At 38.6% G+C, this 25,865-nt stretch overlaps 1 long non-coding RNA gene across 2 annotated transcripts in view; it reads right to left on the minus strand.

Moving 5' to 3' along the window:
• LOC115294640 overlaps positions 1-2,910 on the minus strand; it is a 128,438-nt gene extending 125,528 nt beyond the window's left edge. For both annotated transcript variants that reach the window (XR_003910023.1, XR_003910022.1), the window contains exons 1-2: positions 2,782-2,910; positions 2,249-2,336 (exon numbers count right to left, since the gene is read on the minus strand). This is a non-coding gene — a long non-coding RNA (uncharacterized LOC115294640). The remainder of the gene's footprint in view (positions 1-2,248; positions 2,337-2,781) is intronic.
• Between the last annotated feature and the right edge of the window lie 22,955 nt (positions 2,911-25,865).

The following is a 25,865-nucleotide window of genomic DNA, read 5'->3' on the forward strand; positions in this document are numbered from 1 at the left end:
AGTTTATTTATTTATTTTTTTATTTTATTTTTTTCCATAATATTTTATTGTCAAATTGTTTTCCATACAACACCCAGTGCTCTTCCCCTCAAGTGCCCTCCTCCATCACCACCACCTCGCTTCCCCCCTCCCCCCTCCCCCCCAACCCTCAGTTCATTCTCAGCATTCAATAGTCTCTCAAGTTCTGCATCCCTCTCTCTCCCCAACTCTCTCTCATCAGTTTATTTAAACATGGATCTTCAACATTATGTTTAATTTGGATAGATCGTCTCACCTCCTACAACAAAAACAGTTAGTACATTTAATCAATTTTATGACTTTTCTAAATAATAAGTGCTCACTTAGGACTGCGTCTTTATAAATACTCAATAAGTAACAAAACAAGGCTACTAGATAAAGTTAGAAGGACATAGACTCTGCTTTCAAGGGAAACAAGTTCAGGATACAAAAATAATTAGCATGAAGCTCAGATAATTTCTTTTCCCTTTCCTGAGTCTCCTCATCTAAGATTCCTCATCTGCAAAACTGGAGTAATAAAGAGACCTATCTAACCGGTAGTCAGAACTGAAGAACAAAATGATGTCAACATATAAATATTAGTTAATTCTCCTGATTATCAGTCATGTTTCGTGGCTTCCCCAAAAGCATAGCAACTGTTCAAGAACAGCAAGAGACTTTCCTCAGAGCCAACAATATACCAGCATTTCCCACTTTCAGTTTCTTAGCCAAATATTATACTCTTTCGTCTTTCTTCTACCCAGGTAAAATGTTCAGTTGTGGGGAAAAGTCCTGATGAAAACGCCAAAGCTCATCAAAACAAAAACAAAGCACCGCAGTCTCTCCCTCTCCCTTCTTCCCTAACTTCTTCTCCCCCTTTCCTCTCAGTTTTCAAGTTCAAGTAAGTGGTACATGGACCACGCCTTTCGTACCAACTGTATATCAATGTTGTAATTATTTCTGAAAACTGTATGCTATATTTATAAAATATAAAACTAAAACTTACATACCTATTTAAAATGAATACATGTGGGGGGGGGGGCCACAATTTGATACACTTGAATAAGTGGAACCAATACAGGAAGAAAAGGAATGAGCGAGTAATAGAATGTGTGTTTCCAAACTCGAGTGTTATAGTTATAGATCCCAGACTAAACCTAAGCTCGGGTCAGACACGTCTGTGTACAGTCAGTCAGACATGTGTGTGAGTATCTAACGAGACTCGTGGAAAGAACTAATCCCAAAAGAAGACAGAGGCACGTGTGACAAGGACGACACATTCACAAAGCCTCAAGCACAGACAGGAGATGATGTGGAGAGGTGCCGTCAATGTGATATTTATCCGTCATGGACTTCTCTGAGGGTCCTGATGAGAAGCACCAATAAACATGGCAGGGGCGGGGGACGTTCACTTACAGCCCTGTAACGTATAAAAGCACATGTAGCAAAAGGTTCGTGACGTCCTAAAAATAACTTCACGCCAAAATAAAATCACAAACCCCAGGGTGTCAGAAACATCACCTCAGGAACACATTATCGAGAGACCAGATTAAGACACCCGGCGCATCTTGAACAGCCCTGCGTGTGCAGTCAGATCCAGTCAGGGAGAAAGCAAGTTCAAGGGCAGGAATTGTGTAAAAAGAGGTTACAAGGTGGCTGAGCAGACTTGTGCATGAGCACCCAGGAGTTAATCCTGGGCATTCCTGCAAGTATTTAGCCTGAACAGTGCCAGGAAAAGAGATGTATAAAGCCAGGACACGTGGTCTCATTTCTAACTGCTGGCCAATTACACATATGAAAATTAGGAAACTTCAGGGGCACCTGGGTGGCTCAGTCGGTTAAGCTTCTGGCTTCCAGCTTGGGCTCAGGTCATGATCTCACGATTCATGGGTTCGAGACCCGCATCGGGCTCTGTGCTGACAGCTCAGAGCCTGGAACCTGCTTCAGATTCTGTGTCTCCCTCTGTCTCTGACCCTCCCCTGCTCACACTATCTCTCTCTATCTCTCAAAAATAAATAAAAGACATAAAAAAAAATTTTTTTAAACAAAAAAAGAAAATTAGGAAACTACGTAAATCATGAGAGAATGAGAACATTTTATACACATTTTCTAATGTGAACACATTATTACACCACTTAATATAGAAAAGTGTTAAGTATTAGTGTGTAGCTACTTTTTGTTTGCGGTGGGAATTTTAGGATTACAATCGCTCTTACATTCTTTATTTTTTCCAAGAGGAATTTCAGTATACCTGCTGCTGAAGCGAGCATTCCAAGAGCAATTTCAAAGGAGAGTCATGAAATATGTCCCTTCTTGCTTTGCTTTTCAGCGAACAGACCCTTTGGAAACAAAGACATAGTAGAAATATTGGTTTAGTCCAGTCCTTGAGAGGATCTGTTTTCCAATTGATCTGTGTATCTTACAAGGCACACGTTCTAAATTTATTCTTATGGAAAAGTCCAGAAACTGGCACACCCACCATTTCTGGTTATATTTTATGCCCAAGGCAACCTTAATCTCTCTCTCAGCTTGACTCAACTTTAGATCGGTTTCTCCCTCACTGCAGACCTCTGTCCTCCCTTTTCTTAGAACATTTACTTCAGAAAACATTTCCCTGTAAATCCCTTCACTGCTCTTTTAGATGTAAATCATTTAAAAGGCTGCTTGAAAGTTTTATGATCCAGGCGGTCTTTCTCAAGGACCTGGGAGTCCGCCTTGGAAGTGCAATCATCCAGGAAGACAGATTCCTCATTTCCCAGTTTCAGAGGGAGGGTAGGCACCCACCTTTTGGCAGAAAGGCTTGCTCCAAATTTAAAACTACCTCCTGTTATGAAAATAATTCTCTTACTATTGCTCTGATTAAAGCTAATTATCAAGTAGGGATGTCCTACTGTTGTGCCCAAGTTTGTAATATCACCCCCCAAAAAGACCAGAGACTACCAGGGAGACCGAGTCATGCCTGCAAAAGCAAAGGGCTCTATTACGGGCCTAAGCTCGGGCTCACAGACTCCATCAACCCGCTGGCCACGTGGAGAGAGAGCCCTGAACAAAGGCGGGGTAGGGCTTTTATGAGGTTGGGAAGGGGAGTTACAGGAAATGAGGACACAGGCACAGCACTCCAATCCCTACTCCCCTATCAATACTGGCAGTTGTGGGAGCCAATCACAACATTCAGATGACTGACCAATAAGAGTGGGCCCAGGACGCTTAGTAGGGTGTGACTAGGCCAGCCCCTAGAAAGGCCAAAGGTGTCAGACGGCCTCTCCTGATTGGGCGCCCCAAGAGTTGTCCCTCCTTGATGTGCGCCCTTTCATATGGAGAAGCCGGCCCCTTCCCCTTTAAGTACAGGGGAAGGCTGAATCAGACCTGCGTCCTTACACTACGACCTCCCCAACTTAGCTTTTAAAAATGTGTGAGCCGTATATGACTCAGGCATAAAAAAGAATGAAATTTTGCCATTTGCAATGACGTGGATGAGGAAAGAGTATGCTAAGCAAAAACAAAAACAAAAACAAAAACAAAAACAAAAACAAAAACCAGAAAGACAAATCCCATATTATTTCACTCATGTGGAATTTAACAAACAAAATAGATGAAAATGGGCAGGGGAAGAAAAGAGAAGAGTGAAAAACAAATCACAAGAGACACTTAAACAGAGAACAAACTGGGGTTGATGGAGGGGAAGTGGGGGGGGATGGGCTAAATGGGGGATGGGCGTTAAGGAGGCACTTGGGACGAGCAGTGGGTGTTGTATTTAAGTGATGTAGCACTAAGTACTACTCCTGAAACCAATATCACACTATATGTTAACTAGCTAGATTTTAAATAAAAATTTTTAGAAAAAGGGGGGTAATGGGGCTTAAGGAGGGCACTTGTGATGAGCACCGGGTTTTGCATGTAAGTGATGAATCATTCAAGTGTACACTTGAAACTAACATTAACACTGTATTTAACTAACTAGGCTTTAAGTAAAACTTTGGAGGAAAAAAAATTCTCCAGCCCGATGTTTCAAGTAAAGTTGAGCTCAGAATTACTTCTCCAACCATTTATTTATCCCTGAATAAACGTTTTCCTTTACCTGTTCAACTTTGTTCCATTTAAGTTCAGCAGTTTGTGTTGACATCTGGTAAAACATCAATTCTCCATCTTTTCCAGAGATTTAAATCAGCATTCTTCATTTGAAATAATGAGTATCAAATTCTGCCTATGGGTTTTCCAAACATTTATTTCATTTGTCCAATTTCCTGTCATCTATTTAAGGCTTTTTTTGTTGTTGTTATCCTAGTAAATATAAGAAAGGAGAGTAGATACTGCAAAGGTTACAAAATTGTTACCATTTCTTTGAAAAATATGTTTGTTATGTGGAGAGGTATAAAAAATGGATAAAGGATGTTTTTAAAAAAAAATAAGCTATAGATTTAATTGTGCATGCTATCTTTCCCTTCCAGCTGCCAAGTTAAATTAAGAAGTGCCTAGTTTTGTAAGTGCTCAGGGGAAACACATTAAAAATGAATACAAATATCCAAAGATAAACTAACTGATGGCTTAACCCAAATTTTTAAAATATATTATTTCCCAAGGGGTCTGGAAATAATTAAGAAATCCAATGTCTTGAAGTCAGTATATCCAAAATCTGTTCTGTGAAACACTAGTCCTCCAAAATGCTATAGAAAAATACACTTTCCTTGTCAAATAATTGTGAAAAACGATGCATAATATATCAGTAACATGAAGATTCAAATTGCGCATTATGTTATAAAGTCTGAGCATTTTGCAGTAAATCATGAGCATGCGTTTAACTCCATAATTCCCAAATTTGCATTTCTAAGGAATTTTTCTTATTGCCTTATGATTCTCTTTCTTGAGCTTAATACAGATATCATATATAAAATATATATATATTTTTATATACTCTCCCTATAAAAATATATGCCATATCAGATAAGCCTATATTCAGTTTTTAGGCTTTTGTTGTGATTGTCCTTGTTAAAATTGCTTCCTGGTTACCATGACATTTTGGCCAGGTACAAACATATGCTAAACATTCTTTCTACATCGAAGCCCGATTTCATGTTGGAAAGCTAACATGCTCTTGAGTACATCAAGATCCCTTTAGGAACAACATTAAAAGAAACACTAAAAGTTCTTGGATCGTTAATATCATCCTGAGTTTCTCAAAAAGTAGGATTCAGCACATTTTAGTTTTAAAGACTTATTCAGCTCCCCATTCCTCCTAGAGCAAAATACAATTACAGTAAGATGATGCACAAAATCTTTCCAAGCCCCCCCCACGCCAGCCACACACACGTTTTTGCTTACCCCGTCTATCTGTGCTTCTCAAAAATAAACTCCAGTTTGTTTTCATCTATTTTCTTACTTTACAGTTGCCCACATCTTCCTCTGCCTAACAACTTTCCATTCCCCATCCTGGCACATTTTTATCTTTCTTTAATGCCCAGTGCAAACATTATAATAGTGTCTAGGGTGAAATGGCATTAACCGTGCATTCCATCTCAACCCCCTCTGATGGAAAACCTCCTCCGTAGAGACTGGGAAGCTAAAAACTACATTTTCTAGAATCCTCTGCAGCCTGGGCCCTGGCTAGAAGGAGTTTGGAATCTACCAGTCAGATGTGCTCCAAATGTGGAAGTCAGAAGGGAGACATAGATTTGAATTCTGCTGCTGTTTTTACTAGCAAATAAAATCTGGGTGAAATTTTTTCCTGGGGAAAGAGTAACTGCAGTTGCAATGCGCAGCCATTGGCTTTATGGCTTTCAGAGCTGCGGGGCGTGTGCTCTGCTGGCGAGGGCCAGGGCAGGCATGGACTTGGTCTCAGCCTGGGTGCTTCTCAGAGTCAATCCCTACCTGCTTCCCCACTACAGAGTGGGGATCTGGTTCTAACTCCGTCTGCTACTGCTGAAACTTGCTGGTTGGCCGTGCAGATTCCTGATCACAGAAGACAAGACGAAGGTTCTCAATGGCTCAGGTCAGGAGGCTGCTTTTGGGGGCCATTCCTAAAAGCACAACTTGTTGATTCTCCAGCTGTCCTAAGGATTTAGCACCTGACTTAAGTATACAGGAATCAAGGCTTTCTGCTTAAACCAGCCATAGTGTATTCTGTTCTCTGTAACTGAATTTTGACCTTTAAAAATATCATATCCTCTGTGAAGTATAATTTCTTGGGCATTTAGCTGTTTTCTTACCAAAACCGGCAACATTAACACCATTTATTAAATTGTATTTTAATGGCCTTTCTGTTCAGTGAAGCCTTTTTGTCCTTCATGACTGCCGTCTCTTCCTTCTGTCTTCACCAAAAGGCAAAACTTTTCTCACATCTGATCCTTTCTCTGAGACCTGTCATCTTTTAAAAAATTTTTTAATGTTTATTTATTTTTGGGAGAGAGCAAGCGCGAGCACACGCACAATGGAGGGGCAGAGAGAGAGGAAGTCACAATATCCTAAACAGGCTCCAGGTTCTGAGCTGTCAACACAAAGCCTGACGTGGGGCTCAGACTCAAGAACCCACTGAGATCATGACCTGAACACAATCGGGCCAGAAGCTTAAATTAAGCATTTAAATTATCTGTATTTCTTGCTGTGAGCGGGTAAGTGACCCTCTCTTGTCAATTTCTACATTCTAAATGGAATCACCAGCTGCTTTTGTTTTTATGATTAGAAAGTATTTTCTAACAATGATCAGATACATATTTCCAACATCTAGTTTTAGCCATTTAAAAAAAATTGTATAATCCTAACTATAATTAACCTGGAATCTAATATATAATTTTGAAAAATTGCTTTTAAATAAAGGGTCCTCACTGATTTGAGATGCTGATTTCATTGTGCACCACAAGTGACCTCTATCCTGGACATCGTCTTCTGCTCCAATGAGTATTCATAACACCAGGCCGATCTCACCAGCTTGTTGCTCTTACAGTAATTTGATAATATGCTTAATAGACCAGAGTACATGTACTCCCATCTTTTCTTTGATAAAAATTCTGTGTCATCTCATTTTTGTTTACTTTTTTCAGATGGAACTTTGGATTCATTTAATTTTCAGCAATAATCTCACGGAAATAATTTAAAGCTTAGAAGTTAATTTGAAGAATTCGCCAGTCCTTTGAAAATTAAGTCTTCCTATACAAGAACATAGGATTACTCTCAATTAATTTTGATTCTCTCTTGTTTTGAAACGAAATCCTTTATTTTCATTCATAGAAATTCTGAACATTTCTTCTGGTTTTTACTGCATTGTAGTTGATATTATGAAAGGAAATTTTAAAAAGCATTCATTTCTCATTAGTAAATATGTGTTATTTATTTTCGCATGCTGATTTTTCAACTTGTCCATTTTATACATAATTTATGTTTATAATCAGAAATATGTGACTCTTAGGGAGGGAAACTGTAAGCGACTCTTAAATGCAGAGAACAAACTGAGGGCTGAAGGGTAGGTGGGGGGTGGGTTAAATGGGTGACGGGCATTAAGGAGGGCACTTTTCGGGATGAGCACTGGGTGTCACATGTAAGAGATGAATCACTCGTTCTACTCCTGAAGCCAAGACTACACTGTCTGTTAACTTGAGAAGAAAAAAAATAAAATATATGACTCTTATTATGAGCCTTTATGAAATCTATTAAGATAATATCCCTTCTGTTTAATTGCTTAATACATGATCATTTTCTCTTTTGATCAGCCAGGTTCTTTCCCTGACCTTTCTACAAAGAGATTATGGATTTTTCAACTGCATTACTTTTTATTTTCTAATAAATTTGTCCTTTACCTTCACTTTTGATTTTCTTTAATGTTATTTGTTAGTTGGTAATGTCTCATCATGATGTTCTGATCAGTGTTTTTTTTTAATTTTTTTTAATGTTTATTTATTTTTGAGAGAGAGAGAGCGAGCGTGCACGGAGGAGGGTCAGAGAGAAAAGGAGATGCAAAATCTGAAGCAGGCTCCAGGCTCTGAGCTGTCAGCACAGAGCCAGACATGGGGCTCAAAGCCACAAACTGTGAGATCATGACCTGAGTTGAAGTTGGATGCTTAGCTGACGGAGCCACCCAGGCGTGCCAACAAGTTCAGGGACCTTTTAACTTCAGTTTCTGATGTAACTTGGAGGTACTATAATAGACACTGAATATGGTTTTTTTTCCTTTTTATCTTTTAGACTTTCTGGTTTTTAAAAATATTTTTGTTTGTTTTTTTAAAATGTGAAATGCATCTCTCTTACTATCCACTTTGGAAGATAACATTTGAAATGCCTAAATGGTATTAATTTATTACATCTCAATACTTGAACCTACATTTCCTTACTCCTAACCACTTCTACTTGCCAGTGTCTGTCATGAAATACAAGATTTTAAATTCAGACTTTATCACCATTAATTATTAATTTTATCAACATAGGATTTCATTATCAAATATTTATGACAGTTTATTCTGCTTCATAGCAACATCTACAGTAATTGTCATGCAGAAAAACAGAAATCATAAAACCAAAAATAAGAATATCAATATTAGCTCAAAGAAGTGGACTGACCATCCTAATGTAAGAATAAATCAAGTTTTCACACCACTAAATGATTATTCCAGAAGTTGATGTCAAGATTGTGTCATGACCATATTCACCATCATTATATTCGAAGTTCCAAGGTCATTTATATGCATAGTTTCATTAAACTTTCTATAATTACCAGAACAAGACACAATAACAAAAATTACTTTGAAATACATACTTGCTCTCAAGCTAAGGCAAACAGATAACAGAAAGGCCACTAGTTCTGGTTGAGTGATTTCTTCATTTCCACAGCTCACAAAATAATAGCTAGTATTGTCTTTTCTTCAATATATTCATGTAGGAAAATAAAATAACCGCTCTAGAGTCTAAATCAGAGTAGTACCGGAAAACCAACTTTAGTAAATTACGTCAGTCACCATAAAAAGGTTTACAAACTACATTCTGTGAGTCAGGAACAATTAATATACTGAACAGGAAAAAACTATGTTGCAGTTTTAAGAGATAAGAATATATTTCATGTTGTTTTTTTTTTAAGACTGTGCAGTTTGGGACTAAAACATTATGGATTTTGGTATCAAAAAGTAGTGGATTAGGGTTTCAATTCTCTCTTACCTAAGCTTCTATAAAATTTGCTTAATCTCTGGTATTTCTGTTTTCCCTTTAAAGGGCTAACTATGGGGCTCCTGGGTGGCTCAGTTGGTTAAGTCTCCAACCTCAACTCAGGTCATGATCTCATAATTGGTGGGTTTGAGCCCCACATTGGGCTCCGTGCTGACAGCTCAGAGCTTGAAGCCTGTTTTGGATTCTGTGTCTCCCTCTCTCTGCCCTTCCTTGACTTGTGCTCTTTCTCTCAAAAATGAATAAACATTAAAATGATAATAATAATAAAAATAATAAAGCACTAACTATAGCTTACTCATGTAGTAGCTGTGAAGATTTAAATAATTAATGAATAAAAACCTTTTAGCACAGTATCTAGTATGGACCAGTACTCAATAAATGCAAACGGAGACTGTCTATTGTAATTGATTCATATTTTTAAACATTGAAAATACCTATGGATCTACTCATTGTGTATTATATGCAGGATTGATATTCAAAATATACACAGATCAGCACAGTGTAAAAATTTATGTAAGGGCACCTGGGTGGCTCAGTCGGTTAAGCATCTGGCCTTGGCTCAGGTCATGATCTCACAGCCTGTGGGTTCGAGCCCCACCTCGGGCTCTGTGCTGACAGCTCAGAGCCTGGAGTCTGCTTCAGATTCTGTTTCCCTCTCTCTGTCCCTCCCCTGCTCGTGCTCGGTCTCTCTCTCTCAAAAATAAATGATAGAACATTAAAAAATTAAAAATTTATATATGTATATACACACCTGTATCAGAACAGTCATCTGACCAGTCAGAATAGTCAGTCCATCAGCTATGGCTGCTGGTGCCCGAACACTAAACGTCAGCAATGAGATGTGAAATTTTGTAGCTTACACAGTGAGAGGCAGCTTCAGGTACACAACACTTCATAGCTGTTCTCTTATGTTCCTGTGTTTTGTTCTCTTATGAATTAAGACATAGACATATACACATACACACCAGACACAGTCCTCTTTTGATTTTCTGAGAAAATAAAACACACGATCATATTTGTAAGAAATCAATAAGCCAATACAGGAGAAATCAACGTGATAGCATAATGTAATGTTATTTTTATATTTAATGTTATCTCAAGATAATAGTAAAAGAAGAAATAGTAAAAAGAAAATTACATGATTTTTTAATTAAGAGTTTTGTTGTTACACTGCTGAACTGAGGAAATTATAAAATACTCTATGTAAGAAAAAGCTAATGTAACTTTATATATGTGTGTATATATATGTATGTGTATACGTGTGTGTGTGTAAATATATATATACATGTATATATATATATACACACACAAGTTAATAGAGCTTAATATTTCAAATTGACTTTTTAAGTATTACAAAGAAGAGTTCCAACACTTAATTTCTGAAGTCTGCTAACATTACTGTGTCAGTGTTAACAATGTAGGGATAATTTACACAGCTGTCAGACGGTCACCAGCTAGACCCCAAGACCCGACTGACCTTCCTGCCCACCTGCTGTCCTCACCGACCTTTGACCCACAGTCCTCCTTAAGCTTTTCTTTCCAGCTCATCTCTTAGTTCAGACAAACGGAAAACAAAACCACCCCTAGAGCAAAAGCACCTGACTGGACAAGACCTCCAGCCGCCTGGACCACCCAGACTAGTTTGAGCTAAACCCCCTGACTTGCGCCTGTGCAGATGAACCAGGCCGTGACTTCAAAATTTTTTTAACTTAATGTGTATTTATTTTTGAGAAAGAGAGAAACAGAGCGTGAGTAGGGAAAGGTCAGGGAGAGGGAGACACAAAATCCGAAGCAGGCTCCAGGCTCTGAGCTGTCAGCACAGAGCCCTAGACCCGGGCTGGAGAACTAATCAACTGTAAGATCATGACCTGAGGCAAAGTCAGAATCTTAAAGTCACTGAGCCACCCAGGCGCCCCCCATGGAGCAACTTCTAGAATGCCTTACAACTACTTTTACCTCATTATGATACTAAAATCTCTGCCCTTGGAGGAGCACAAGCCTCATTTGCATAACATATGACGTGCTTATAGGCATATTTCCTTAGGGCACATGCAGGACCTTATGCCCACCTCTACATCCACTGACCAGCTTCCCTATCTGAATATTCATCCTAACCCTAAATAAAAGGAACCCATCCATCCCTGCTCTGGAATCAAGCCTGTGCCCTGATCTCCTTATTTGCTACAAATAAAGGTTTCTTTAGCAGGTCAGCTCAACCTGGCATAGCTTCTGTCTGACTCACCAAAAAGTGAATTCACGTTGGTTCCATTATACTCCCTGAGATACCTAAGTACCTACACAGTCTACAGTGAATCCTCTCAGGGAAGATTGAATAAAAACAACCTTTTCGCTTAGATTTCTTTTTCTATAAAAGTAAGTACATTAGAAGACCATGCAAATACAACTTAACTTGCATCTTTAAAATTTTTTTTCTGATGTTTATTTCTGAAAGAGAGAGAGAAAGAGCATGAGCAGGGGGAGTGGCAGAGAGAGAAGGAGACACAGAATCCAAAGCAGGCTCCAGGCTCTGAGCTGTCAGCACAGAGCCGGACGTGGGGCTCAAACCCACAACTGTGAGATCGTGACCTGAGCCAAAGTCGGACATTTAACCAACTGAGGCACCCAGGCACCCCAAATCAACTTGCATCTTGAATGATGAGGTAAGTCCTTAACAGTTTCCTTTGGGTGCTTAGAATCTTATTTAAATATGCATTTTTAAATAGCAAGGTCTGTTAGTCCCAACAAGAAAACGGAACTAGGTATTTATGTAAAATTTATTTTTTTAATCAAAATCCATGTAGGCAATGACTTTTTAGGAAGATAAAGAGGTCCTTGAAAATTATTATTACTAATTCATTTCAATTTAAATGCATTTTCCGAGTCCACTCATCTATCAAGAAGAGTAAAAGAAAACTTAATAATTAAGTAGATCACTTTGAATTATAGTCCTTTACTGCAGCAAATATGGCACGTTTTAAAAATGTGTGCTCCTCCTAACTTAATGGAGATTAATTCTGAATATCAGGCTACCTGTGTGAATAAGTGCAGTCATTACAAATTAATAACCAATACTGCAAATGGAAATTTCAGATCCCTAGGAAGAGCGGTGCTAAATAAGGTTCAGAATGCAGGTATTAAAAAAGGTCTAAAAATGTGACAGAAATGAAGGACAATGGTGATGTGAACATATAAAAGGAGGAATCTCAAAAGATCACTCACTGACATTAACACTGTTCAGTTAGATATTTTAAACCCACAGCTCACTGTTGAAAGTAATTACTTTTCTATTCACAATATGAATCGATAGAATTGGGAGAAAGCAGACAAGGTGATCAATACCAAGAATTATAAAGGAAGGAAGGAGCTGAGAACCATCAGCTGTCCCGTTGTTTGCGACCGCATTTGTTCCTCTACTGGTTTAGAAGGGAAAGAAAAACACAGCAAAGGGTGGGTTATCTGAGTTACTGGTTTGTAAGAAATTTAAATCTCCTCTTTTTAAATGTAAATGAATCCTGATTCTCTCAGTGCTTTCTCAAGTCTTCTTTTTAAGTCATTCTTTTATCTGCCCCTGAGGGTGAGGCTCTGCCCAGCACTCAGACCCCAGTTGTTCTAACAGTTTCTTTTTATCACTTAACAGATGGCCTGGGCTGCCTTGATCTGCTTTCTGAAATGTCATGAGTGTTGTTGTTTTTTCCCTTATTTTCTGCTCAGTTCTATGTAAAATTGTCCATATCTCTTGAGTTTAGGGGTTCCTTATCTGTGAAATCAAAATGACCTAGACACAATTCCTAATTTGTTTATTTACATATTACCTAGATGTGACTACAGTTCCTAAACAATGACACTCATGACTCAATTCACACAATGACACTTAAATGAAATAATGTAAGTTAGTTCTGGGAAAATAGTGCCTTAAGTTCATAATGGCAACTTCTTATTGTTTTGTAGATGTTTCCTATTTTCTTTTTGCCCAGAACCATGGTGTCTTCTTCTCACTGGTTGTCCTGCTTGTTAGTGTTGCCTTTTCTTTTAATTACACACATACTAAATGAATTAACAGTGTAAAAACTCGAAACTAAAAAGATGAAAGTCCAACGTGACACTTCTCTAATCAAATGCACCTCTCTGGAGGCTCTTGCGTGCCAGTTTTTGAGTCCTTGTAATTACCCAAATGTACAATACCCATTACAGTTGTGTGAAAGAAGGCACAATATAATTCTACCACAATGGTTCAATGAGTATTAGTTGATATTATAATTACCATTATTATCGTTGCTATTAGCACTGGCAATAATAGCGACAGTGTTTATAAAACAGTAAGTCATTAAGCATACTTAGAGGAGACAACACAAACAAGCAAGAATTACAGAGAAGGCCACATTTTTGGATAGTCATGGTTAAATAATATTGATACAAAATTGGAAATGTAACGAAAACTCTAATAAGAGACTTGTGACACTGTGAGGTAAGAGAAACTCACTCAAGAGGTATTTATTGAGAAGGGAACATGTATTACTTTCTCCTACTGTGTTACAGATTATATGCTTGGATCTGAATGTAAAAGCTGCGTTCTGGACACAGGACACCCTGAAGGGGTGTGTAAGGGCCGGCCAGGGTGACTTTGAGCAGAAGAGTAAACACACAGTGTGGGGGTAAAGCCCAGAACCAAAGAAGGCCTGGCAGCTTGAAAACCTAAAAGTTATTTAGCGACTAGAGAAGAGAAAGTGAGATTGAGTGTGGAGACAGAGAATCTAAAGAGATGGGCAGATTCCATCAGTCATTCAAAGCCATGGCCCAGGAGGCTTGGCATCCTAAAGTTATGGGAGTACCAGTGATGGAAGTGGTTTTAGGGGTGCCTGCATGGCTCCCTCAGTTAAGTGTCCAACTCTTGATTTCATTGGTTTCTGCTCAGGTCATGATCTCAGGGTTTGTGCATTCAAGCTCCAGGTTGGGTTCTGCACTGACGGTAAGGAGCCTGCTTGGAATTCTCTCTCTCTCTCTTTCTCAAAAACAAATAAATACACATTTTTAAAAAGGGAGTGCTTTAAGACAGAGATTTATAAAACCAGATTTCATTTATGTGTGTGTGTGGGGGGGGTTGAATATGTCGGCAGGTAAAGGTGAGAGAGAAAACACGACAGAGAAATAATTCCAATACACATATCAGTATTCTAGAGTGGGACTAGCATGATGGTTATAGAAAGAGAAAAAAAGAGAAAAAGAGCACAGAGTCCAGACACATTTGGTGATGAATGATGAATGACTGGGTTAAAAGCATTGTAAGAGGTGCCTCGGATTCTGATTTTAGGGGATGCATTGAGCGGCAGTGCCTTTACTTGGAACAGTAGACTATAAGCACTTTGGGAAGAGAGAAGACTATGTGAAATCCATAAATTGTGGTTCTTCATGGATATTCAAGTGAAAATTTTACTTCATGAAAGAATGCATAAATATAACTCAAAAGATGCAGGCACCTCCTTACCCACAGTTTTGCTCTCTGTGGCTGCAGTTACCTGTGATCTAAAGGGCAGATGACCCTCAGGGCCTATTGTCAGAAGGTCAAAAGTAGCCTACCTACGTCACTAAGTCCACATCCTTCACTTCACGTCGGAGTCGTATCGTGTCACATCATCACAGAAGGGCGAGCACGGTACAGTAATATCTTCTGAGAGGGAGGGACCATATTCATGAAACTTTTACTTTTGTATATTGTTGTAGCTATTCTATTTTACTGGTTAATGTTTTCATTTCTTACAGTGCCTAATTTATAAATTAAGCCTCATTGTAAGTATGCATGTATAGGAGAAAATATTCTACACAGGGTTCAATACCATCCACAGGTTCAGAACGCACCAAGGGTCTTTCCTATTCTTCCCTACCCTACCTCCTCAGCTCTCGACAACCACTCATCATTTTACTGTCGCCACAGTGTGCATTTTCCAAGGGTGCCTGGGTGGGTCAGTCGGTTAAGCACCCAACTTCTGCTCAGGTCATGATCCCGAGTTTGTGAATTTGAGCCCCGTATTGGGCTCTGTGCTGACAGCTCAGAGCCTGAAGTCTGCTTCAGATTCTGTGTCTCCCTCTCTCTCTGCCCCTCCCCTGCTTGTGATCTCTATCTCTCTAACATAAATATTGAAAAAATAACTCTATAGTGTGCATTTCTTAGGATATAACTGGAATTGTATAGTATGCAGCCTTTTCAGATTGGTTTCTCCCATTTAGAAACTTGTTTCATTTAGTTCACTGTTCATTTACTTCATATCCTTAAGTTCATTTGGTTCCACTAAGTGGCAATGAAGTTTCCTCCATGTCTCATCACGGCTTGTTAGCTCATTTCTTTTTAGCCTTGAGTATTTCCATTATCAGTTTATTTCTCCCTTCACCTGAAGGACCTCTTGGTTGCTTCCAAGTTTTGGCAGTAAGGGATAAAGCTGCTATGAAACACTGGGTGTGTAGGCTTTGATGTCAGCCTGCAGTTATAACTTCTTTGGGTCGAGACCAAGGAGCATGATTGCTGGATCATATGCTTTGAGTATATTTAGTTTTATAAGAAACCACCCAAGTGTGTCCTCCATTTTTCATCCCCACCAACAATGAACGAGAGTTGTTCTGGGTCCACATCCTCACCAGCATTTGGTGTTTTGAGTGTTGTGACAGACTCGGGTCACTCTCATACTAGTGTGGTGGCATCCCGTTATTGTTTTCATTTTCATTTCTCCAGTGACATGGGATTTTCATCTCTATTCGCCATTGGCATATCTTCTCTGGTGAGTTGCATTAAGGTCTTTGGCCTATTTTAAATTGAGTTGTTTTTTTTTTAATAGCTGCATTTTAAGAGCTCTTTGTATATTTTTTATAACAGCCCTTTATCAGTTACGTCTTTTGCAAATAAGGCTAGAATAAAAGGATTGTCCATGTTGCTGTGAGTGACTCCATTCAGTTAAGAGAACAGCAAGCAGAAGGGACAATAATCATTGTTGAGAGCGGAGGGGGCTGAAGAAAAACGCATACATACAGGACAGTGATGGGGAGGTGTGTGCCCTGAATACCAAACTAAAGACTTATGGTTTTATTCGGCAAGCGACGGAGAGCACAACGGGTATTCAGGCAGGAAAGTGCCTCAATGAGAGCTGAATCCAGTATTTTATTTATAAGCACAATTAACTCTTGATTACATTGGGCCTTGTTAATATAATTAAGCTTTTAAACCTGAGTTGCTGAGCACCGCCAGGGAAAAGTACACAATTGTTGGAATTAGTGCCACAAAAATTTATGTTCCCCAACTTCAGCAGCATCACCAGGAGTATCGTCAGCATCGCTTGTAAATACTTTACACACCCCTGGTCAGCAGGGGTTCCCTTCCCACCCCGAAAGGCATTAAGACCCTCTCATCACTGAGCAGTCCTTTATACAGCAATTATAGAGCATCATTTTTGCTTAAGGAAGGTCTGAATTCATGAAAAATGAAAATGCATTTGAAGATAATGCATCTATGCAACACTGATGGGACCCTAAGTAGTGCATGTAGCAATTTTAATGATCATCTCCAATATATTCTTTTTGAGTGAAAAATTAATCCTAGGTCATATGACGTATGAGCAGAGCCCTCACTTGACATCATTGGCTATTATTTTTTTCCTGTAGAAGACACATTGCTACCTATCATGGATTATAAAAATGAATTTGTGAAAAAAGAGAGCAACACGATCACTCTTACCATGTAGTCCTAAAATTACCAGTATAAGCACTAAACTGTCACTTACGATATCAATTATGCAACCCTCACAGAAAACTAATGATGGAGAAGTGAAATACACTAGACTGTGGGTGACACGTTATAGCATTTTATCGAAAACTATATAGTTAGGTAAGCACATTACAAAACCCCAATATATTCTCCAAGACACCGACGAATGCAATTATTTTATAATATTTCAAACCCACTAAGTTTATCTGTTACCTCTCCAAGACAAAGAGCCAGGGGCACGTGACCTTCAAACTGCAGACTTACAGTTTTATCACTGAACCTTACCTAAGTTGTATGTCACTGCAAAGCAATGATTAAAGAAATATTCTAAGTCAGTGGTAGACGTATTAACTGTAGTCATCAAACACTGAAATATTACAAGTGATAAAAAAAATGAAGGCAGCTAAAATTCTCTCTGATGAATTCTGGGGAATGCAACTCACTACTTTTTCAGTATCACCTCCGTCAGAGGGGCTGTTGTCCTTGATGGTGTGATATGTTGGGGTGAATATCCTTTCCCCCGGATGACTTGCAATCAAGTTTACCCTGTTTACTAGAGGATGACTCATTCTACCTAAGTTGTTCTAGTATCAAAAGACTGCTCTTAAAATATAAGCCTATTACTTGAAAATTACAAACAGATTAGCATCTACAAGGTGATGTAATTTTCAGGAGCTGTCATCTAGTTTAGCAATGCCTAAATAACATGAGAAATTAAAAGGGGAATGACTTTTATTAGAGCCTCTTATATATAAGTTCCCCACCACTAATAATAAATTATTATTATTATTATTTTTTTAATTTTTGGGAGACAGAGAGAGACAGTGCAAGCAGGGGAGGGTCAGAGAGAGAGAGAGAGAGAGAGGGAGACACAGAATCTGAAGCAGGCTCCAGGCTCTGAGCTGTCAGCACAGAACCTGACGTGGGGCTCGAACCCACAAACCATGAGATCATGACCTGAGCCGAAGCCGGATGCTTAACCGACTGATCCACCCAGGTGCCCCTAAATTAGTATTATTAACAGCAAGGGGAGGAGCCTCAAAAATAGCCCAGGTTTTCCTCCTCCTTGCCTGGAAGCAAGACCATTTTTCATTAACATGAATGTTAATTCTCCCTGTCTTTCTTAGGGCAAAGCCCTCCTGAGTTATTGTGTACTCCTAACTATAATAATTGAGAGACAAGACAGATAAGTAAGACAAAGTTCATGTAACTCTGCCTGTTAAAAGGCAAATTTTTCAACCCTAAAACCTCTATTCTTCTTCCCCTCCAAGGGGAGAAGAGAAAGGATCATAACACAGAGGCCAGAAAGAGTCCCAGCCCCTAGGAGCAGATGGGATGCTAATGAAGAAAATTTACTGATTCTGCATTTTGAACAGTTCTAATTTTTTAGGTAATATACTGACAAAATCACGTGGTTACAAACCGAGAGCACTGTATACCAGATAAATGTGATAGTGGTTTATTCTATTGCCCAAATAAGCAACTTTCAAAATATGAAAAATAGGAATGTGGATTATGAACCACTCAAAACAAACTAAACAACCATGTATTGTTGAGATGATCATTTCATTTTCAAGGAAATATTGTGTCTTTTCTAGCAAAGTTTCCAATTGGTCAGTCAGGTGATGTTGAAGTGCAGAGGGTTTTACAGTTTACAAGAACTGATCCCTCACCAAGGACACCTTACGTTTCTTTCCCCAAAATCGCTAGATGTCCTTTTAAAAGTGACTCCCTCCCAATTATTTAGGTAAATAGTGTCATAAAACAGACTTAGGATCGCTAGACCATGAAAAATAGTGTATAGATCATAATATTCAGATAACGTATTAGTATTTGAGACTATTTTGGAAAAACAATGAATAATTTTATTTGTAGTAAAAGACCCTTCTATCAACCACAGTAATTTTAAAAACTATTTGAGGGGCATCTGGGTGGCTCAGTCGGTTTAGGGTCCGACTTCGGCTCAGGGCATGATCTCGCCGTTCGTGGGTTCAAGCCCCTCATCAGGCTCTGTGCTGGCAGCTGAGAGCCAGGAGCCTGCTTAAGATTCTGCATCTCCTTTTCTCTCTGCCCCTCCCCTGCTCACTCTCTTCTCTGCCAAAAATAAACAAGCATTAAAAAAAATTATTAAACTTTTTGAAAACAACAATGCATAACTACAAACTAGAAGTACTCAAGATGAAACAACAAACATATTAACCTCTGCTTAGACAATACTTTTTCTGTGTATGTAATTCAATGCCTTTTAGAAACTATGTAAAAACTACAGAAATAGTCAGTTTTAAAAATATACGAAGAAAAATATCTGCCTGAGCACATGTTGTGAAATACATTTGAAGCAAAGAAGTCTTCCAAATCAAGTAACAAAATACATGCCCAATTTTGTCCCAAATATTTGAGTGTTTCTTCCCTAAAATATGCTAATATTTAAATAATTATCTGAATTTTGCACTGCATAATCTTTGAGTATCAAATCCCTTAGGGTGTAACAACTGTATAGAAACACACACACACACACACACACACACACACACATTTCATGATTTTCTTAATTAGCCATCATCTAGCCAATCTCCATAATTTATTAATACAACAGATTAATAGATTTTAGGTCTTTATAACTAACGGTCTTCTACAGAGACTTCTGTGTGTACTGATATTGTTGCCTTGGATTTCTAACCACCATTTTAATCTAGATCAATCTCTTCCTGTCTAAAAACCACATGATTCTAATAAATTATTTTTATAAATTTTTTTTTCTGTGCTTTGCAAGATGTTTATTGTGGGAGTCTGAAATTATAGATCTTTACAAATAATGTTACTGGTGATTCTTTGACACATTATAACACAGATCACTTATTTTTTTAAAATAGATACATTCATAAGAAGAGAAAAATCTCCATTTTAAAATTACTTAAGATAACTGTTTATGCTATCCAAAATCTATGTATCATTATGGGTTATTACATGTGCATCAGATAGTAGCTACCTATGTATCAATTTGTATCTACTTACTTATCTATGGCAAATTTGAAATCATTCCCAGTATAATTAAGTTATAGCAAGTATCAAAAGAAATCTATGGTTTAGAAATAACCCTGAATGAGGTGTGTGTGGGTGACTCCGTTGGTTCGGTGTCCATCTCGATTTTTGGCTCAGGTTAAGATCTAATGGTTCATGGGATTGAGCTCTATGTCTCTATCTCTCTCTCTCTTTATATAAAAAAGAAAAAAGATATATCCCTGAATGAATGTATAACTTGAAAAAGGGAAGTTGCTTATACTGATGGGATTTAAAGCTTAAGACTTTGGTCTGCCATACTGAAGAATAGCTAATGAAATCGTTTTTGTTTTCGTTTTTTTATTAACTTAGCAGCACTTGCCGCTTGCTGCATGTTTTTGTAATGCTACTGAACTTCCTGAAGGCCCTACGACCCACGGAAATACCAGTGTAGTTATAACTTGTATTCTTTTAACCAGTACCTCTAGTTATTACATTTAGTTCTGATGTTAAGTCCTGCTGAAAAATAAAGATTAAGTAGAAAAAGTATGAACTTATATATGAATATAATTATCATTTGAAGACAAAAGGGGGAAAAATACTAGGATTCAATCCTTTACTCCATCTCTCTAATGTCTACCCCCTAATTTCCTAGAAAATCAAGAATCAACTACCTTCCCACAACATACACATACACAGATGAACACACATTTTCATAAAAAATTCCCATCACTCTTAAATTGTATGTTTAATCAAACTTGTCCCCATACTAAAATTTGGGCCCCTGTGAATATTAATGCCCTAGGTTCTGTTTATTTCTCTTATAAGATGTTTCAGTATCTCTGCATAAGATTAAAAAGCTTCTGCATGGCAAAGGAAACCATCAACAAAACTAAAAGTCAACTGATGGAATGGGAAAAGATAGTTGCAAATGACGTATCAGATAAAGGGCTAGTATCCAAAATCTATAAAGAACTCACAAACCCTACACCCAAGAAACAAATAATCCAGTGAAGAAATGAGCAAAAGACAGGAATAGTCCCTTTTCCAAAGAAGACATCCAGATGGCCAACAGACACATGAAATGATGCTCAGCATCACTCATCGTCAGGGAAACACAAATCAAAACCACACTGAGATACCACCTCACGCCAGTCAGAGTGGCTAAAATGAACACATAAGGAGACTATAGATGCTGGTGAGGAGGTGGAGAAATGGGAACCCTCTTGCACTGTTGGTGGGAATTCAAACTGGCAAAGCTTTTTTTGAAAACAGTGTGGAGGTTCCTCAAAAAATTAAAAATAGAACTCCCCTATGACCCAGCAATAGCACTGCTGGGGATTTACCCAAGGGCTACAGAAGTGCTGATGCATAGGAGCACATGTACCCCAATGTTCAGAGCAGCACTGTCAACAACAGCCAAATCATGGAAAGAGCCTAAATGTCCACCAACTGATGAGTGGATCAAGAAGATGTGGTACATATATACAATGGAATATTACTTGGCAATGAGAAAGAATAAAATTGTGCCATTTGCAGCACCATGGATGGAACTGGAGGGTATTACACTAAGTGAATTAAGTGAGTTAGAGAAAGAAAGATATCTTATGTTTTCACTCATATGTGGAGCTTGAGAAACTTAACAGAAGACCACAGGGAAAGGGAAGAAGGAGAAACAAAAATAGTTATGAACAGAGAGGGAAGGAGGCAAACCATAAGAGACTCTTAAATGCAGAGGACAAATGAAGGTTGATGACGGGTGGGGGAGAGGGGAAAGTGGGTGATGGGCACGGAGGCGGGCACTTGTTGGGATGAGCACTGGGTGTTGTGTGTAAGCCAATGTGACAACAAATTATGTTTTTTAAAAAGTCTGTTATAGTAAATTAGTTCAGCTTAGAAGATATATTTTTTTCAAAATTTAACACTGGGTCAGGAAGAATAAGTTTTAATTCTCCTTCAGTTATTCTACTGTTTGATTAATTTTATGCATAATGTTTGTCGTATTAGCTTTAACTGTTTGCCATCTTGCTAACATATTAATGCGGGGGGAGGGGCACACGGGGGGAGAAGGAAGGGCTCAGAAGCATACCAGTTGTTTTTTAAGCAGTTTTCTTTTTCTTTCTTTCTTTGAGTGAGAGAGAGAAGTTGCTCAATTGGGAAGAGAAGCAGAGGACTGGAGAGAGAGGGAGAGGGACAGAGAGAGAGGGAAAGAGAGGAAGAGGGAGGGAGGAATGGAGAGAGAGAGGGAGAGTGAGGGGGGGGGAGTAAGAGAAGGAGAGGGAGAGAAGGAGAGCGACAGAGCATCTTAAACAAGCTCCATGATCAGCGTGGAGTCTGAGGCAGGCCTGGTCCCATAACCATGGGATCACGACCTGAGCCAAAATCAAGAGTTGGACACGGAACCAACTGAGCCACCCAGATGCCCCAGTGATTGTTATTTTTATATCTTCTTTCAACTTGATTAAAGATCGCAGTAAGGAGCAATGTTGAAATGAATAAATCAGGGTGGTTTGTGCTTTTTATTGTCTTTCTTAACCCCTTCATGGATAGAATGGAAGATGCCCATTTTTTTCTCTCAGAAGAGAGAAATACGCAAGTACATATGATCCGTGAAAATATATTTCTTTTTGTCCAGTATTACAGCTTGGCATCTCTTTTTCTTTCAAAATTTGTTGTCTCTACAATTATTTGACATCTTAAAAGAAGTGCTTTGAACAGACGAGGAATAAATGAGGAAAGAGAGAGTAAAGGAAGAAAGAATGAGGGAAAAAATTATCCATTCAGCAAGTATTATACAGTGCTTACCATGGACCTGGATTAGGGCACAGGACACATGAGGCAAGTGATTAGAAACATTAATTTTTTTATGTCTTTATTTTTTTGAAAGAGAGAGAGAGAGACAGAGAGTGAGCGCAGAAGGGGCAGAAAGAGAGAAGGAGACACAGAATCTGAAGCAGGCTCCAGGCTCTGAGCTGTCAGCACACACCCCAATGTGAGGCTCGAACTCACAAACTGTGAGATCATGACCTGAGCCAAAGTCAACCACTAAATCGACAGAGCCACCCCGGTGCCCCAATGATCAGAAATATTGAAAATACACTGTGTTAGGGGCACCTGGGTGGCTCAGTCAGTTAAATGTCTGACTCTTGGTTTCAGTGCAGGTCATGATCTCACAGTTTTCGGAGTTTGAGGCCTGCCTTGGGCTGTGTTGACAGCATGAACCTACTTGGGATTCTCCCTCCCACTCTCTGTCGCTGCCCTGCTCATGTGGTCTCCGTCTCCCTCAAAAATAAATAAGTAAACTAAAAGCAAAAAACACTATGTTAGATTTTGATAGCCTATGAGAGGATGAGTTTTGCTTATGTGCTAAGGACAGTATTAGGAAGTTTCACATATACTTTCCTATTAAAATCTACAAAAATTGGATTTATGTATGTTTCTGGTAAGATGCAAACAAAACCAAAACCACTTTTGGGACCTTAGGGAAATAGAGAAATAGCATTCATTTCATGCCTTAAGTAAAAATAGAGGATAGAAAGGGTGTGTGTTGACTTTTTGACACTTCTGCGTAAAGGAGACTCAGATTTTGCCTCATCATCACATTTCCTCCCCCCATTCTTTAGCAAACTATAAGCCTCAGCTATGAAGCCTGCTTTCCTCATCCCTCTGAGGCTCATGGACTTTGTCCTGACTCAGCTGAGCCCAATTCTTCCCAACCACCTTACCTCAACATGGAAGAACCCAGAAGGCGGCCCAACACACTGTGGGGAGGTTCGCACATGAACGGGAAACCCTGGAGTCTGTGCAGCCTGTGGTCATATAGTACTTATTATATGTAAAGAAAATTCTTATTTGGTACAATCGCCACTGCTCTGTCTTAGGAGGAGGAAATTTCCTCTACCCACTGGCGAACCTTGAGAAGCTGTCTACCTTTTCTTCCCAACCATGTCCTGGCAAGAGAATGCAGGCGGTGGTAAGTGTTAGTGGCAAGTCCCTTCTGGGGATCTGTGCCTCTCTGAAGAGTAACAGATATGCAAAGAATTTAATTTTTTTTAAGATTCCAAGGGCACAGACCTCTATTGTTCTAGGCAGTTTCTTAACCAGACTGGTCTAGAAGAATTGACCATGGCTGTATTCCTTCACCATTAACTCTCTTGCCTCTTATACTTTTATCTGGCCTGTTTCTCCATTTCTTGGTAAGAAGACTACCTTACTTAAAGAATTTTTTATTTCTTCTTGGGTTAGCTGTTAAAATAAACACGCCCAGCCAAAAGATCCCTTCTGATCCAGAAAGTGATGCAAGACAGAGACCCAGGACGGTGGTTACCACAAGAGAGTCAAGCGGTCACGGCCAGTTTTTCGTGATACACTGAAAAATGAACATAGCATTATTTGGGGAGACAATTAATCCAGAAAGGGAGCACATAAATAATCTTTGATGACACACATGCTGAATCATATAGTATAAAGTATGTGTAAACTAAGTGTAGAGAGAAAGGCATTAATCATTACAAAAATCCTATCTACTTTTTTATTCCAAGATTCAACATTCTAATAAAAAATGCTACACACATATGTGTGTGCCTGTACACATGTGTACACATGTGTATGCATGGATATATATATACATACATAAGCATGAGCCATTTGGAATAAATAGCATCCAATCCTTAGACCTCACATAAAAATCTAAGTTAATTTATTTGCTGGACCTTTAAATTAGATTTATATTACATTTTTAAAAATAATTTATATTCTGATATCACATTAACTAAGTTGATTTTCCTTATCACTCCACCCAAAACATTGTGGTCTCACAAGATTCGTATTCTGGGCACCTCACTCTCCCATGAAAGTATGTTTGACATGTGCTTGGAAAGACAGTGACTGGACCACCTCTTTGCCAAGTAAATGATATTCCAGAAATGGTCCACAATTCTGTCAGCTGAGCTTATAAGGACTCCCAGATGTGGGGGAAGATTCAGACCAGCTCTCCAAGGCCAACAGTGTGATTCACAGTCAGATTCCCAGACTCATCCGCTCTTTAGTTATTTACCCTCTTAACGTTGCCCAGAAGGAAACATGCAAGACTGAGACAGACGTTACACAGCAAACTCATCAGAACTACTGATCAAACACCGGGAAGCACCTGGAAATACCAGGAGACTGAGGGTTTGCTGCATGTTAATCCAATACAGACACCAGGAGCTGTCAACAAACTTAATTATATTACCTGCCCTTTATGAAGGTTATAATTCAATCCTTTAAGGGAAAATAAATTAAATTACCACGTATTTTTCAGCATGATTGTCTGATTTATAAATTGAGGACCGAACCTTCAAAGGTACACAGATGTATTTGGAGTCATTCTTTGCAGCAAAGCTTACAGAACTTAATTAAATTATTTATACAACTTCTCGAAGAGATAAAGGAAGATAAAGGAAGTCTTAATTTATGCTAATCTAATCCCAAGAGAATGACACATTAAATAAGTCAGTGCTTCTAATGAGGTAGCTATTTCAGAGGGAAACGAATCTCAACTTCACAAAATATTGTAACTAGAACAATTCAAGTACATGGGAAAACGCGTGGAAAAAAGAATTTGGGAAATTAGGCAAGTATTTCTTAGGACTTGACAGCACTAATCATGAAAGATAAAAAATGATAAATGGAAAAAAACATAAAAATGGCAGATAATAAATTGAGTTTCATCAAAATTAAAAACACAGGCGTTTTGGAAAGAACATGTTAAGAAAATGAAAAAGCAAGCCACAGAGTGAGAGAAAGTATTCTAATACACAATGTGACAAAATATTTATATCCTGAAAATACAAAGTATGCTAATAATTCAACAATTAGAACATAAATAATGCATTGAAAATCGCAAAAACTATTTAGACAGGGACTTTACCAAAGCAGTTCCGTGAAACATAAACACGTCAAGAGCTAGGTACAAGTTCATGACAAATGTAAACTA

Source organism: Suricata suricatta, chromosome 6 (assembly GCF_006229205.1).
Source record: "Suricata suricatta isolate VVHF042 chromosome 6, meerkat_22Aug2017_6uvM2_HiC, whole genome shotgun sequence".
NCBI classification, from domain to species: domain Eukaryota; kingdom Metazoa; phylum Chordata; class Mammalia; order Carnivora; family Herpestidae; genus Suricata; species Suricata suricatta.